The sequence below is a fragment of the Haemaphysalis longicornis genome, unplaced genomic scaffold (genome assembly GCF_048455015.1).
Source record: "Haemaphysalis longicornis isolate Haplotype H1 unplaced genomic scaffold, Haemaphysalis longicornis Haplotype H1 scaffold_4, whole genome shotgun sequence".
NCBI classification, from domain to species: Eukaryota; Metazoa; Arthropoda; class Arachnida; order Ixodida; family Ixodidae; genus Haemaphysalis; species Haemaphysalis longicornis.
In genome coordinates, this window is record NW_027526361.1 from 82020380 (window position 1) to 82038769 (window position 18390).

Genomic DNA, 18390 nt, shown 5'->3' on the forward strand with positions numbered 1-18390 from the left:
CCATGTAAGCAGGCTTAAGTTCCTCGATTTTTTTTTCTTCTTTCTGTTTCAATCCTTGTTTTTCTTATCCGGTTGCGTTATCGGTCTTCTGTTTTTGTAATGGATATCGGTTTGAGGAAGCATCCATGTTAGAAACCCCTCTGCTTCCACAAATATTAATGCCTCTTGAGCAAAGTTGCAAACGGGAGCGCCAAGTGGCTGGCCATGCCCTGGAAAGCTTTCGCCCGCTATCCTGGACACACCTTGTCTCTCTGTATGCTGAATTTACGTTTTTTTTAAGCACAGTTTCCTGATTGAGCCTAAGGAATTCCAAACTTCCTTCAACACACAAAAAGATGTCAGGGCAAAATATCCTAGTGGGGTAAGCAATTCACCAGATTCATGGGAAAGCATTCGGTCGCAGCTTTGGGGGGCAGGGGGTTCGAGTCATTTATTGGAGCTCATTTAATAATTTCCTTCCCCGCATCAATTTTCACGTTGATACGTACGGCTTGGAACGACCTACACCCGCTCAAACTGATCCGTCAGACAAGGTGGGAAACTGCGTTCGCACGCCTTCGTTGTTTTTACACCCTTAAAATAATTAGCGCATTCGAAAACTCATGATAAAAAAGTAAGTACACACAGTAAAAAGCTGTTGAATGCCTCGGGGTAGACTAATGGTACATGGCGTGAATGGTGTTGCAATCACGGTATGACACCGTGGCGTATTTGGCCATACAGAAGTGACACAAGGCCACAATAATTATTATATGTCAAACGTTTTATGCGAGACTATGGGAGCTTTCTATGGTGTTTTGTTCTCTCTGTATCTCTTAAATAATTGTACTAATCGGTATAATCATCAATCGGTATTAAGGCATTGCAGATTAAGAAACCTGTTTCTAGCAAGTGACATGCTGTTGTTGTATTTTACGTGACACATAAAGGAATCGTTAATGAACTTCTCAACGTGCCGCTCTTACTTGGCCTACATTAACTATGTATGTCTTCCTCTCTCTACCTGCAGGTTTCGCCGCGCGGATCGCCCCCCAACTTTCAGTGTCGTTACCCACGTGAGTGTTCAAGACTTACTCCTCTCTTTATGTGCTGCATGTGCAAAAATACAAACATTGGGTGCGCATATTGTCTGCGAATTTTTAACGAAAGAGTGTTAATATTATGGCGTAATCGTTGGACCACGGCACGTGGAGAACGCCTAAAAGAGAGCGGCTTTTTCCACAGCGGACACTTCTGGTGCTCTATCATGGTCTCTTCAACCTCATTCCGCTGTCTGGCGCAAGGTGAACACGTAAAGTAAACGGTCTTTAGCAAAAGGAAGAAAATCGGGTGGGTTATTCTGATTGCCTGACAGTGATGTTCTATGCACACGCGTAACTGAAAATCCGCGGGAGCAATAAATTTGGGCGCCACGCCTACGTAACGTCTCACCAGTTGACTGTTTAGTTTAACACCACGCGAGACAGCTACCAAGTACGTTCAAGGACTTGTTTTGCTACGCGTTCCAACCAAATGGCATGTGTTACGACTTTTTAAAGGGAACGCTTTCTTAGTTGGACCGATAGCATCCTCTCAGCAAACTTTTGCGTTTTCCCATGTACTGGTTGGCCCAAAAGCTCTAATAACATCTCCGGACACACGATGCATTCGGCAGACCGGGCCTCTATTATATCGAAATAACTACTTAGAAATCGCGAGAAACGAACAGTTCTAAATAAGACAACACACGCATAAACCAGGAATAAGGAGTAAAATAGTACACCACTATCTGACAAACCACGTGTAGGTATGCATTTAGATCCTTCGGAGATGATTTTTCTTAGCGCGCGAAAAACAGTTACATGGGTTCGTTCTTAGTTTGCCATTTGGCCTTTGAGGGTTTGACAATCGATTGACGCTCTTTCAGCGAAAGCTCGAAGCACTTTGGCGAAGGATTTTCGGCACTTTTGACGGAGGTTTAATGATACAAAGCTTTCGCGCTTTTGGAAACTTTCTTCAGGAAGAGAGGGTAAAGTGCTTTTAGCGTTGAGACGAATGTCGCAAGGTATTTTTCAGAAATTAACGTCGACTTGCCCGCCGTTTCTTGACCATACTCCTTTGATCTTCCTGGCTTTCTCTGCCGCATGTGTACGAAAGGTCCTGGACTTCTTTCTATCCCGTGCAGACGGGACGGACACTCACAGTGACGCCCCATCATGCACCACAATTATCTAAGAACATCCCAAACCATGTCTTCACCCTTCCTCGTCAGAGCCCAATTTATACCTTTCATCCATCATAAAAACTCTTTTTTTTTCACAACGCTTTTGATATTTCCAAATATTTTCAACGACGAAGCATATTCTGGCAAAACCTAGTCGTATGTATTCGGCGTCGTTCTTCGAAGATGGAATTCAACTCAAATGGTTCATATTTAAAACAAGGGCGAGCATGGAAGCCAATTGTTTCTTTATTTTCTTTAGCATTCTGCATTTAAAATACCTGTAAAATTTGGTTTCAACCGGCATAACGTTTTTGCGTTCTTTGGTATTTAGCAAATTATTGAGCAAGAAGTTTGAGCACATATTTATTTCAACACCGACGTCCCCTTTTTCATGCGGGCTATTTCCGTCAGGCCTGCGGCCATGCGGGCAAGAGAGTGCCCCTTACCGGAATGATAACTCCGTAGACTGAAGTGTACACGTAATACCCAAAAAGTTCGTTTTGTTCTAGAGAGCAGTAGAGAGGACATAAAATAGTGTAAAATGTTTTAAAGTCTGTCATTGCACGACCTTCTTTTACACTTTGGGCTACCTCGTGCGCGGAAAAACCAGCCCATTTTTTTAAAGACGATACATTAATCAATTCTGCAGGATGTGTTTTGTACGAGGTGAACACAGATAAAATCACTTTCTGTACTGTTAAAACCTCTAAAATGTATGCCCGCAAGAGCCATCTCATTGAATGATGCAGCTTATAAGGATAGATTGTTTACTCTAGACTAAGGTGTCCAATGCACTCAGAAAATATGGCCGGTATCTCATTTCCCGTTCGTGCAGGAGCTTCAAAATATTATTTGTGAATTTGCGAGCAGGCTGTGTCTTTTCTTGCATGGTAGTTTCGTTCCCACTGCTTCTTGGGAAGGGAGTACATTCCATCCGCGAAAAAGAAACTCTCTACAACATCTGGTCACCGCTTCCATAGCGTCATCATCTGAGTAAAACCCGCCGCGGTGGCTCAGTGGCTAAGGCGTTGCGCTGCTGAGCACGAGGTCGCGGGTTCGATTCCCGGCCGCGGCGGCCGCTTTTCTGATGGAGGCGAAAAGCAAAAACGCCCGTGTGTACGAGATTTCGGCGCCCGTTAAAGATCTCCAGGTGGTCAAAATTAATCCGGAGCCCTCCACTACGGCGCGCCTCATCGCCTGCGTTGCGTCGGCGCGTTAAACCCTACAATCAATCAGTCATCATCTGAGTAGAATCGTGTTCATTCTTTTATACTGAAATTATTTCTTTATCATCTTTCGAGCGGTTCTAAATGACACATGAAAGGCTGCAGTAGCGAGCGCGATCTCCGATGATGCTCTTTGCCTCTTGCCACCAAAATATTAAAAGGTTTTGTTTGGCACAACAACGTACTCCTGTGCCCATAACAGGATATACTTCGTTTCCTGGCGTCCTTCTTGCAACACTCGCAAACATTAAATCGCTCTTTTCTCCTACACTTATGCAATGAATTTCCACAGGTTGAAATCCCTAAACATTCGGGAGCGGAATCGCCGTTGAGTGGTACACCTGGGACGAAGGTCATTTTACTCCACACATTTTTTCAGTCATGTCCAACGTAAACCAGACATGCGCAGACGATTAAGCGTTAGTCGCTTGCACTGTGCTATACAGGCGTCATCAGAACTAATTGTAGCACGGTCTCATACATTTACACGTATTTCTTTTTCCGGTAACTTCCTGGCTGCCTTGTTGCGCGTTTAAAAAAGTCCTTCTTGATGGAAAAAGCTTCCTTTAAACCGGCAATGGCTTTCATAAAGCCAGTAAGACAAATATTTGGTGATATTTACAAATCCTTGTTCCAATTAGTTATGGTGGCATCCGTACGCTAATCCCCAAAAGTGCAATAAAACCGCGCTTCTAGTGCCCTGGTCTACGGTACGGGGAAAAACGGGTTCTGGTTAATCACGCCTCGTATTGGTGATGGTCTTGCCTGAGAGCTTTGATATTGATAGATACTTTATCTACATTTAAATATACTAATATTATTGCTCTCAAAACAGCAAGAAAATCAGAGATATTGATTTATCTGTCCTTTAAAGTATTGATATTGCTACCTTGAGAAAAGGGCGCAAATTCAGATTTAGATTTTAGGCTCATTTTCATCGAGCCGTATAAATCACAAGGCTCCCGGCAATCTACATTAGCATTATTCGGAATCAAAATTTGCTTCGCTTGTACAGTTTACGCTACGGGTCGCCTCTTTACAGGTCTCCAAATAGCTATGAAAGCGCATAGGGCTATCAGAAATTGTGTCTCACTTTCGGTGCGAATTTTGTAAATTAAAATGAGTTCTAATTGCAAGTACCAGTTAAAGGCACATAATTGAATGTACTTAATACAAGGCACTGAATAGAGAAGGTCACCGTGAACACACCAGCGATAAAACTTTGACTGTTAACTACCTTTTTTTTTCTTTCCTGTTTATCAAACTTAACACAATCAGCTGTTGAACAAACCGATTGCTGAGCATGTTGAGTACAAAATGTAAGATGACGTTGTTGCTAGCTTTAGTTTGTTAATTAAACAAAAAACGTTGCAGATAAAAAATTCAATTCCCCGCAAGGACTTATTCGCAAGGCATTCACCAGAATAAAAAAAAGGTTGTGGTCCCATTTCGCAGCAAAACTTGAGCAATGTAAGAAAAGATATCCATAACGCGAGAAGTTTGATCAAACATAAACATATATTTGTTTATGGTGAGATAGCAAGAAGCGAGGTCGCTCTACCCTCTGGTACATCGGTACGTTGTTGGTTCCTCTACCAATCCGAACATTTTCTTTCTGAAGCCATTCGGTTCAGTTACCAGAGCGCCACACCTGCCACCTTGTAATACATGTCGCCTATCTATTGAACCTGTCTATTACGCAATAAGCCCATGCATCCTCCGCAGCTCACCATTCGAAGCCACCGGCGCGATGACTCCAAAAACTTATTGCCTTCGGCTCACGCCTGCTATCAGAGCCCGTATATGTCCGGGCATCGAGAAGGGTATTTTTTATCCTTTACACGCTCCCCTCTACTCTACCCCAAACTCTATCGGCGCACCCGCCACCCGAAACACTTCTCTTGTTTTTTATATGACGTCACGTCTGCTTCACTCTTTCAAGTCAAGTCTCAACCCTGAAACGAGACGCCTGCCTTTGTATATATCACTTCTCGCTATATTTCCTATGAAGTTTTTGTCGAGGGCTTATTGCGAATCTTGCGTTCCCTTGCATACGATATCCCATCGCCGCTGCCACAGTTACAATGTCCTTACCACCAGTCACAAATAGGGCGGGAACTAGTGCTTCTCATATTTATTTTGCACTCGAAACCGCGTCATGCGTGCCGATCAGCTTGTTTGCCTATAACAGCGACAAGCTTGCTTGCTCAACAAGTGGTGCGCGTGTGCTCGAGCTTTAGGTTTAGTTTAGTTGGTTTAGTTTAGGTTTCCTTAGTTAAGCTTCCCTCCTAACACCCGCAGGGTCGCTTGCGGTTATTCTAGGCATGTGCGTTGCAATCTTCGGAGGACATGTGATTAGGGTTTAGAGTTACGCAATAGGGGCTTCCTTTGCACTGGAGCGGATCAAGCGTTATTTAATTTTGTTTATTTAAACAATACTTCGGGCCACGTATACTGGTGGGGTACTGGTCAAATATTTTGTGTTCGTAGGTGTGCAATTTTGGGTGAGTCCCTGGGCAGCATAAAATATCGCCCTTAATGCAGTTTTTGTTCTAGGTAGAAGCGGAATGGGACGGCACAGCTCTTTGTTGAATGCACTGATTTGATTGCTGCCATGTCGCTCATTTTATGCAGTGTTTTTTTTTTTTTTGAGGCCACCAATAAGAGGAATCATTTTCACCCGCTGTGAAACGAAAGGCGAGAGAAGAGAAGAGGAATACGCGTGGCGTGCCAGCTGCGCGTAGCCAACCACACGGTGTCGGTTACTTCCCGCAATGGCTTAGCTTTTTCAATGATTCAAAAACAGCAGAAAGCTACGAGACCACTCCTACAGCAAAAGCGCTAATACTATATTACAGGAGATGCCTTCTCTTAGCGCGTCACAGCGTGTTCATCGCCTCTAGCTCTAGTAATCGTTACCAGTATCGCGGTGCGCGTCCATCTGGCCACCATCGTCTAGCACCGTTGCCGCCTCGTAGGCGGTAGATACTAATTCAGTTTCGGTGGAATACCTTCTTCGAAAGCCTTGCTGTACGTTAGTGATTGCATTTCTCTCTCTCTCTTCCTATCTCTCTGTAAATGTTTTTTCCGGGTGTTTCATTTGTGGTCGATAGTTCAGTTAATCTTCAGGATATGAGGAAATCCCTAAACGCATCCTCATATTTATTATCCGACAGCAGCGCAACGAAGGACGTAACTGCGCGCATTTGTGGTTTTATGGCATTTCGCGGACTGGAAGGAGTCTCAGTGAAAAACGTGTACTGACGAACGCTTGTAGCTGGAAGAAGCACTGGTCGGAAATTCCCGTGACTGACCTTTAGAGCAGCTAGTGAGCGTAGCTTGCTAAGTTAAACCCACTGTTGTCTTTGAAACACTAGCGACATATTTCGACCGCCGGCATTTAAAGGATCTGTGGGGCATCCCTGGGCCATTTCTGGAGGCCAATCACGAGGAAGCAAATCGGCACGGCACTAGTACGCAAGCTACGGAATAACTGTGGCTGCTGTCTTCGATTGCCCGCTTTGCGACGGCGGAAAAGTCGTCTGTACAACTTAGTGCAAGCGGCTGTTTAGGGGTCTTTATGCAGATCTCGATACCGTCCTCTATGGCAGCAACGCTCGGCAGCCAAATGGGCTGCCCATATTCGGTTGTTTCCGCTTTCGTTTCTACGTCTCTTGCGTAAGTCCCTTCTTGATTCTGTAAGACCCGCTGACGTCATCCGCGGTTCGTTCTGCAGCGGTACTTCCATTAATAGGTCGACTGCCTTTCGACATCGCCCCTAACTGCCGCGCGGCAGTTCATTGGGAATGCGCATAGAAAAAAAAACTCTTACTCTCGGATAGAAGCTCAACTGAAAACCATTCGCCGTTCCTACAATGCCATCTGCTTACATTGTGCAGCGTGTCCTACCACGGGGATGGTTTTTCCCCTTTTCTCCCTCAAACCCATCCTGACATTTGATATGGCCCCCTAGTTCCTCCCTAATTGCTCCGGCCATTCCACTGTGCGTCGACTGGACGCCCAAAACATATAAGTTTTTGCTCTGTCAGCAATTAGGATTTGTGCTTAAAGTGAAAGCGGCCATGTGAAGCCTAAACTGCGGGAAAAGAGGAGATAATCATGGAAGCCATAATTTTCGCAGGTTTCACGACGCTGTGTTTTAATAGACCTGGCCCCGATCATATAAGCAAAGAAACTCGTTTATCTTGCTTTCAATTTTGTTTTATTTCCTCACCCTGCTAACCCTACAACAAGATGTACGCAGAAGGAGAGCGGATCAGCTGGGTCTGCTCTAATTTTCGCTGAGGCGGTATCTTTAAGGGAAGTTATCTACATTGACCAGACGCGCCTGCGGAGCTAAAATTTAAATAAAAAACAGGAGGATGAGAGACAAACATGGAGGTCAGCTTGAGGTTGTCCGTCCGATCAGCTACTGTGCAGCCGAAAAAAAGCAAATATAGCTGCCTGAAATAAACTATAAAAATGACGTGGAGAGGGAAACGGCGGAGGTGTTTGAGATTCTGTGCGCGCAGAAATTTTATCTCGCCTCTTTGCGGCCCCTTGCTAACACCAGGTTTTTTAATGGGCATTATAGTAAAAAATCAATACAAGGTGTACGGTTAAATAACAAGAAACCCTGGTAATGTGGGTTGTGCGTTCACGTTTTGCCTGAAATAAAACATGCCTGAGATTTCATGGTCGCCTACGCGCCAGCCATGGCAGCAGTTTTAATAGTTTGGAGCGGTCCTGAGTGGATATACTACATAAAGTGAAAGCTGTTGCATTATTCAAGCTTCAATGGTTCGAGTTTATCTAAAGTTCCAACTCTGCGATTTGTTCCGGCCAAGTCTCCACAGAAATATAGGTATAAAGAAGCCCGTTAATTCGAACCGGGGTAGGTTCCGCCATGGATAATTTGAAAACATGGGCCAGCTCGCCGCACCTAGGCGCCTGGCACACGGCCAGAGAAACGCACCCTTCGCCTATGCACTAGGCGGTATATAACGAAGAAGGCAAAATACGGTGCAACCAACTTAAATACCGCATTACGGCGTTTTTTAAAATGCAATTTGTGCGAACTGCGTGGATTGGTGAGGACGCGGCGGCTTCTGTAGTGCGCTGAGAGATGAAGGCATCACTGGGGTCACAGGCGCAGATGGTCACCTGTGGCTGCCAATGACGGCAAGCAGGACAAGGACGAAGCATACGGCGGCTGTCCTTTTAACACTCATGGCCGGATGAAGTCCAACCGTCTCTTCTTCAGTTTTTGAAAGCGAAGATGAAGCTTACCCCAATTGTTTGTTTGAGCAAAAAGTGCTCACTCTCGCTTTAGGGACAAAAAGCACGCCGCAATTACTGGCTTTTTCACGCATCAAAATGGTGGCATGCACTACTGCTTCCCAATAACAGGAAGCATCTCTTCTTCTGTACTTTCATTAGTTCGAGCCTTCACTAATTGGAACGGAGATGACGTCCCCTTGCGGTTCAAATACTGAGCTTTTATCATACTTAGTTTCCAAGCATTCTTTAACTTTCGCCGGCGGCTGCTTCGAGTTACAGACGAACGGATGGACGGTGGGCAGACAGACAGACAGGCAGGCAGACACACAGACACACAGACACACAGACAGACAGACAGACAGACAGACAGACAGACAGACAGACAGACAGACAGACAGACAGACAGACAGACAGATCAGACTGACGAAGGGACGGACGGACGGACGGACGGACGGACGGACGTACAGACGGATGGATGGATGAACGGACGGACAGACGGACGGACTGACGAACAGACGGATGGATGGACGAACGGATAGATGGACGAATGGACGGACGGACGGACCACAAAATGCCACCTTCGTGTGAAGTTTGAGCACGAACAGAGCGGTGGTTCACGCAGGAAAAAATTGTCAAAGTGTTCCAATTATCGTCGCATTCTTCATTTCTTCATTCTTCACATTGATCACATTCTTCATTAGAAACTGTTTCGAAGCCCTTTACATATAAACAGCATGTGAATAGAAGCCAGATTATTGATCATTTTTTTCCTCTGGCAAAGATTCGCATGTTGTAAACTTTTCATGCCAGTTGCAAATAAAGACAGATATTTATTACAACAACGAAGATATGCATATTCTGGATGTTAACGTATTCTCTTTCATAAGGTCGCATGAAACTTACTGAAACTTCGCTTTGTAGCAAACAGACAGCGACGTAAAAGTTTCTGTGGCAAAAATGGTATCTCGGTAATATCAAGAAGCCGGTCAAAGACAAATTACGTCTGAAACAGTGAATTCTGAACCCCTTTCGAGATTCTGTAGTCAAAGGCACGTGCCGTTTCCAAGCCTTAACTTTCAAAGCCGAAGATTTCCCGGTGAAGTTATTCCCCTCTATATTGGCTCGGAAAAAAAAAAGAACACAATCCTAATTCCGCCCGATGGAGCTGCGGACATTGAGAAGGGGCTTAGAACTCGCGAGGAGTTTCGGTCATCTGTCTGAATAGCGGTCGCATTTGCCGTGGCACGCGGTGAACAAGCGGCTTAAGAGCCTACATTACACCACCGGGGGTATTGTTCCGCGGTGAATGGGTATCAAAGTTTCCTTACACGTGGAGCACTTTTCGCGTTTCGGCATTGTCAAAGCCAAGGCTAAGTGCACGGATGTTGCCTTTTGTACAATCACGTCTGCGGGGGTTCATCGTGGCACGTGGAAACGAAGTATCTGGTCTAAAGTTTAACGTAACCAGCAGAGCTAGTTTTCCGCGAAAATTTGTGACGAAAGTTTTATCTTTGTACGTGGTGAACTTGCGGTTGAATTTGGGTCAAAAAGCCCATTCCACAGTGCACAATAGTCGTCAAAGCTCAAAAAATTTTGAGATTGCTAGGCAGTTTTGTTGCGTATGGTGCACGTTCACTTACGTTCACAGTGGTATGTGTATGTGCCATGAAACGTTGCTGAAAAAATATTACCAGTGGCTTAACTTGGCTATGCCAGGATATACGTAGCGTGAGCTAAGGTTCATCTGCTTATTCTTAGCTTTCCTGGTTGTCTAGGAGTAGCTTGATTATCATGCTTACTGCTGTTTCAATGACACAAACATGGTATGCGCGTTATGTGACAAATGTACAGTTATCAAGCGTGCCCGGCTCAGCGTCACCAATCGCCCCATAGCTGAGCTGGTTCGACAGGCGCACGCCGGTGTTGCTGCGATGCATGAGCCATCGGTTCAAAACCCGGCCACATCTCGCATGATCATCAAGTGGACTGGGCCACCATGTGGGTAACGGAGGTCGGTGAAGACGCTGGTCGCGTGGGTTGCGTGAGAGACGCCGAACAGCGAGCAACGTTCTGTGCGCCGTGTGACGTCACTGCTCATCGCGCATGCGCAGAATAGCTCTTCAGGAGCCACGCGAAACGGCTCACCCTCGGCCAGTGTAGCTCACGGTACAAAAATCTGCCTACCACTCCTCGAGTGATCTTCGGTTTTCGGCACAAAACCGCACAAGCGCTTGCTCTGTGAGGCCCGACATGGAGAATGCGTGCTGAAGTGGGCGGTTAGCAAATCAGTGTCTAGTGAAGGATTTTGGCCACACTGTTTTTTTTTTTTGTGGGCGGGCTTCAGTTCCACGGAATATTAAAACTAAAAATATCGACATTAAAACGAGGTGGGTCAGATGTGGTTGAGTTTTTATGTCTTGATAAAACAATTTGGGAGTTACTTCTCCCTAAAGAGAACTTTTTTAAGAATAACGTGAGAAAAAGCGGACACTTTAGCGAATTAACTGTTTTTTTTTGTGGGAGTTTTGTATCTTATTCAAAGGGACAGTAAAGTTAAAAGCTAAATATACCTCTCGGGCGAGCAGGAGTTAATCATTATTAGAGAAAATAATTAAAAATACATCCACCTCTCCGTCTAACGATAACGATAGTTGAACGAGAAGCTTTTTCTTGGTGGATTCTTTGGTTGGGCAATCCTACACTGCGATGATGTGCTACTGTGAGTTATCCACCGCTTCTCTGGCATACACACAGCAATTCTCGGGAGTGCACTCCTTAGGTTTAACGTTTGGGTTTGGGGTGCACGGCGTGAATCGGTGCCTGCTGCTTGGCGTTCAGTGGGCAATTTTTTTCAGTGGGTGCTGGTTTGAGCAGTCATACCTCAAAATGTGACGTTATGCCCAACGTCCCAAACCTCAAAATGGGAAAGTAGGCCTAATGTTTTATAGCTCACAGCCTTACGGCACGCAGAGCACTGCCATTTTCGTTTTATGTCGGCCTGTGAGCAGCGGCTGTCTATGTTCACCTCACAACATGACTTCGCAGGGAAGCTTGCTAAATTTTATGCACTTCATCCTCAATCATCATCACCGTCAAAGAAAGTTGGCTTTTCTGCACCGCGTATTCCCGTTACAGACGCCATCAGAACACTGACGCTTCTCTTTAAAATGCGAAAATAGGTGCCAGCGCCCCATTCGCTTCCCGGAACTACACACGCCAGACAGTTACGGGCCATTTTCACCCATCTATCCACCCCCCCCCCCCCCTCTTAAAATCTTATAGCATAGCATAGCATAGCATAGCATAGCATACGCAGAAGCGTTCACGGTTGCAGCGCCTCTTGTGGTTTTGCGCACGGCTCAAAGGAAGTACATACAGACGCAGGAGAGCACTCTTTCCGGCCACGTGAAAGCCGGCACAGGTTGAGTCTGAGAGAGGGGAAAAGAAGATATCGGCGAGTGAAGTCTGCTCGAAGAGTCAAGTTTCAACACGCGCCCGCTTATCGTAACATGCTTGAGGAGGCTGGGCTTTCTTGCAGCACACAACGCTTCCCCGCACTTCACCAAACTTGTAGCACGCGCGCACAGGGTAGCGGCGCGCTGAATCGTAACAATGAATGCGGGTGAACGCGAGGGCCTACCGCTTCTACCGGCCACTACATTGTATAGGTGCCAGATTCCTCCATTGTTTTGGAAGTGATAATTACTAGAGAGCACCTTGAAGGGTCGTAAGCTATGAAGTCTTTCTAGTTCCAAGCAAGTGTTGCCACGATAACGGTGAACGCTGGAGGTATGTTTTGGCCAAGCTTGGCCTATCTTCCTAACTGGGTATACTTGGCTTGACAAACGTGCGCCAGGTGTGCTGGGCAGTCGCCGTGAGGCACGCACACACCAGCGTCGGCATTTTTTTGTTTTTTTTTTGTTAAGTGCCAGGTCGTCGCCGCGAGGCACGCGCTCACGTGCACTTGTTATTTTCTTGCTATGTTTAACTGCGGAAACAAAAAATTACAATTGGCAAAACAGTTTTGCCGTTAATATCAACTGCAACGCTGAATAAGAAGGTCAGCTCTCTTGCTGTCGTAAAATATTTCACTCATTTGCTCTTTGTGACTTCAACAAAAGCGTGATAAAATTCTTCTCCACTTACTCGGTTCAGCTTACCTGAACGTATCCTTAAAACAAAGAAGTACAGCTGCTGCTTCTTAAGATTAAAAAAAGATAGGAATAGATTGGCTAAATCTCCGTGGGTGTTGCGATTGAGCACTTAGAAAATACGGTGCCTCTTTCTTCTTAGAAATCTTTACGCTCCCCATTACTCGCTTCGCGAGCACTGCGTCAAGAATGTTCATCATGATTGTCCCGCATGTAGATTTACCTTTTTAGATGCGACATCTCTTGATCGGGGGCATGTCACTTGTACGTCCGTGCCCCGTCCGCAGTGCCCCTGATGATGATTGTGGCAGGATGCCCCTAGGGATTGGCCAACCAAAGAATCCATCACGAGATAGCTTCACGTTCAACCACCATCATCATCTTCCCGTGGGGGAACAGCTGAAGAAGAAGAAGGAGAACAAGACAAAGCTGCGAAGAGGAGGACGTGCACGTTGCTCTCAGCCGGTGCACCAACGTCAACAACTTTTGCCTCACCAACGCTTAGATGCGAAGCATCTCTTGCTCGGGGGCATGTCCCTTGTCCGTGCCCCGTCCCCAGTGCCTCTGATGATGATTGTAGCAGGATGACCCTAGGGATTGGCCAACCAAAGAATCCATCACGAGATAGCTTCACGTTCAACCACCGTCATCATCTTCCCGTAGGGGTACAGCTGAAGAAGAAGGAGGAGGAGAAGAAGACAAAGCTGCGAAGAGGAGGGCGTGTACGTTGCTAATCTATCACGAGATAGCTTCGCGTTCAACCACCGTCGTGATCTTCCCGTAGGGGAACCGCTGAAGAAGAAGGAAAAGAAGAGAAAGCTACGAAGAGGAGGGCGTGTACGTTGCGCTAAGGCGGTGCACCAACGTCAACAACCTTTACCTCACCAACGTTGACGGAGACAACCTATTCTAGAGACAACCACAGAGACGACAACATCGACAAGAACATGATTGACGAGTTTCGGCGCCTCGAGAACCACCGCCTACTCACTGTCACACAACAGTACTTGCCTACCTTTGCCACTGGTGTGGACCCGGATGCGGAATTCCCTCTGGCGCTACTTAACACCAGATCACTCAACATAACGGCAACGGAATGGAACCACACGGAACCCCCATGATGCTTCGCGTCCTCATCAGGGTTCCCCACGGGAAGATGGTGTAATTTTTTATTCCAATTGCCCCACCCATATGATTCTTTGTTTGCTGTCGCCGCTTTCTCATACACACTGTGTTCATGATTTGAACCCTGACTTTATTCTGGAGAAACCAGCAGTGACTTTGCGGCCTTCTGAAAGCTGACGCAGAATAAATTATAAAACGTTAAATGTTTGGATTGGCTGCCGATGCATAAAACTAGTATTTGCATCCGTACCACCACTGATGAGGCCGTGTCGAAAACATAGTTTATGTCGACAGTGGTGTACCGGGATTAGTGGATAGGATTAATAACGTTGGAATCGTACGGACAATGCGACAGATTTGATTTCCGGAAGCTCCGTAACTAGCTCATCCTCTCTTTGACGAAGAAACGTGGTCATTCTTTCTCTCTCCCTGGTAGAGTAGGGCTGCAAATATCGAAAAAACTCGTCTCTAACAAAATTGAGCTGTCGGTACATCTGCTCTTGTTTCTTATTCGAATACAACCACAACATGTGTGATTCGCTCTACCGAGTTTTTGTAGATATGCAGCGCGGCATGGCTACTTAAATCCATGCATTTTCGCGCAGAAAACCTTAACGTTAGCCGGAATATTTTCCATGGCGTTGCCTAACGTGCAAGGTATATTAAGGTTTTGTTTATAATGTAAATTGGGTCAGATATAAATACAAAGTGCACTAGCCTATCATTATGGAAAGTCACACAGTGTTAAGATACATGAACAACTGCGCCCCCGACGTCAGACAACGTGAACAAAACGGGAACCGAGGCATACAACCAGAGAAGACTTTCGCGGTGATATGTGGAATAATAAAGTACGACACTGGGTACCGAAGAAAGGCCTGAATTAAATATTGTCGCCGAGTAACAGCTGCAGCACATGTTGTGTGCTCACTGAGTTTTGGGCACGTGGGCTTGTACTCCAATACCAAACGAACAAACCTGGGGATTTGCTCCTGGGACCTTCAAAGTCAAACCCTTGCCAAATATGGTTATTATTGTCGTTAAACTGAGGCTTTCGAACCCTGAAGTATTTTCCTCCCTCTCGCTTTCCGTTGTTCCATTGTAGCTAATATTCACTCAGTAGTTCTAAGGTTTCCGCTATGTTCCGTCTGTCATTCTTATTTCTTGGTGTTTTCGGCGTTTGTACAGATCCCTATAGTGCGCCTGGGGAGGTTAGGGGTGGCGGCAGTTCGCGTGCTTGCTTTCGTGCGTGAGTATAGGCGTGCAATTTGCAAAAGCCGACAAAATTTGCAATGTGTTAAGGACGAGACCTGAAGAAAAAACTAAACTAAGGTTGTTTCTAAATAGGCTTGGAGATCACGTAGATCCCCAGAAATGATCAAATGCATAAATAAAGACTGCGAGGACGTTGAAGAATTTTATATGAGTTGTGAATGCAGAAGCACTGAAGGCCAACTGAACGCTGCAGGGTGCTCTTTCGAGCGGGTTTGGCGGCGCCGCAGCGAAATGGGAACTCGTTAATCTGCCGTGAGCTTCTGACGGCAGCTGTGATCGTAATTGGCCAATCCATCTGAGTGGGTATATTGTCATTCATACATTCACACTACCCTAATCCAAAATATAACCACTTACCAAGCAAGTAAATGCAGTGTAAGTCGAGCTGGGTGTACCGCTGGCCATGTCGGCTGTGAATGTGACAAAGCATATTCGGAGGGTCCACTTCTAACCAGCTATAAAGCCATAAAGGCTCAGTGAGGTCGGGGATGTGAGCTCGACTTTAACTCCACAGGCCCGGATCCGATTTCCTAGCAGTCTCAAATTCGCCTAATTTTTTTATCCAGTTCATCTTCTATACTTTCGTTCTCCTTACGGCATCAGCCATTCCTGGAGCCGTTTTGCTGAGGAAGACGCCCGAAGATGGCTTGCCTGCTCAAAGGGCCATTTATGCGTCTTGAATTAGAAAAGTCACGTAGGTCTTTGCATAAGAAGAAATTCCGTTTGGTTTTTTAATGACGTTGGGCTAAAAACGAACATCATCATCCTTACATGCCTCAGCATCACTTGAACGCACCCTTAAAGTTACGGTAACCCCAACCCTTGCACCAGGGTTGGGGTTACCGTAACTTTTACCGTTCTCGCAACAACCTGAAGGAAAAAAAAAGTTAGCATTCATTGTCTTGTTTTCGCATATTGGCTGTGTGTATACTGTTTAACGTACAATGTTAATTCTTTAGTAAACCATATTGCAGTGAGTAAAGTTCCCCTTACCGTGTCCCTACAACGCCGTGCAAGGAAACACGACCCAATCCTCGTGGACCCAAAAAAGGCAACTTGTAATAATGAAAGCAGAAGTGTGCTTGGACAGAAATTCTTCTAAAGGGATCAAGTTTCAGTTACCACAGAGAAGATCGGTAACGTACCTCGGTAACTGAACTGTTAGTCAGAGCTAACTTGCCCTAAATTTCAGAAAGAAACCGCATATCCCGATTAAAATATTTATATCAATTAGTTAATGGGCATTGCAAGATAGATATTCGAAAAATTATTTCATTTTCTTCAGGTTACGCCACTAGATAACGCCATGTTCGTACAATAACTCCGTTCCATACCCGCAATAATTGCTTCAAATATTCTTTTTTCCCTAAACTGTGCAGGATTGGAATAGTTTAAATAACCATCAAGTTACAAAACAATCTTTAGCATCGTTTGCTGCTGGTCTAGAAAAGCAGAGAAAATAATTTTACTTCTGTGCTAGCTTTGTTTTCTTTTTATAAAATGAGGCGGATGTTTCATCTGTACTATTTTGTTACGTTTGACTACGTTTGTAAAACGCAAGTGATAGTTCTTTGCTTGACTTGTGTTATATGGGTGCCAACTATGTGAAATGTGAGTGACTGTTCCATTTGTTTGCCTGGTGTTATATGCTAATATTTCCGTCTTTTGTACCCACCTGCGAAAATCCCTCCAGGGGATTGCAGTACCCATAAATAAATAAAATAAATAAAATAAATAAATAAATAATGAACGGCTAAGACTTTGTGCACCTGCTCCACTTTACTAAAGCAGCGTTAACGCTAATGGCCATCCAGACAAGGGCTACGCGCGGGCCTAAGGGCGGGATCTAATTTCCAGGTCTCTTAAATAATTAACCTTTTCTCAGTTTTAATTTTTAATACAAGCGGGTCTTTTAGCTGCTCTGGGCTTCTGACATCTTGGTTCTTTGGCCATTAAGGAAATAGATATAACGAAGGCAAGGGAGGTGGGACTGTGAGGAATTCGTCTCGTAGCAGCTTAGCAAGTATGACTTGGTTATGCAAGATAATTAAATATTTTTAGAGAATGTGTGCTTATAGCGTTTGCTGGAAGATACTTGAAGGGAAAGGCTGAGTGCCGATTAATTAAACCCAGACACGTAATATGACTCCCGACGACGCGTTCACCTGTTTGGATACAACAGCGGGACCCATTGCGGCATTTGTACACGAGTAATCCCTATAGCGTTGCTCTTTTCACGTCCCCCATCGACATAACATTTTTTTTCTCCTCTGGGTAAACTATTTTAACCCAAGCTGTTATGTTAAATTCCACACTTATTAGCTTTGTTATGCGCATTATTACTTTCTTTATTAATTAAAAATTAGACATGTTAATTATCTAAAAGTATTCATTAGCTGGATTGATGAACAAATTGCACCTTTGTATTAATCCCAGTCATCCGCCTTAAGCGTTCGTGTCCCCTACTTTTCTTGCTCAATCACTTACCTTTATTCAATTATACATACTCTTTATACTGTTCGTCATCCTTTTTCAGTTACCTTTTATTTAAGTTAATTCCCTTCGTCAAGCACTTTTTCCGCTTTAGGTAGCGTTAATTTCCCTTTATTTAACTTTGATTTCTCTTAATCTGCCCTGATATGCCTTCATTCACTGACTCATCCATTTAGTCGTGTTGTAAGCAACCAGGAGTGCAGCGTACACAGCAGGCCCAATCTTTTAAATGCAGAGCATTTCTTTAACTCACGATGTCACCCGTTCTAGTTGTCCATCGTCGTCCGTACCCATCCCCCTACACTTTATAAAAAAAATAATACTTACCGGCGCCTGGTTTCGATCCCACGACCCTGCGGGATCGTGGGATCGTGGGAACCCACTGCGCCACAAAGCCGACACAGAATGGAGGGCTACGAACGCGCCTTATATCCTTGACTCATTCAAACTACGTCAAGAAGCTGCTGATACAACGCATTCACTACCTGTGGGCGGAACGCGAGGTACATGGTGCTCTTCCCACTGCGCCACAATAATCATACCCACCTGCTAATAAATGATGTCACGTGACCACGTAATTGCGTCTCCTCATTTAATTACAATACAACAACCAACAGCAACAAGTGCAACAACATTA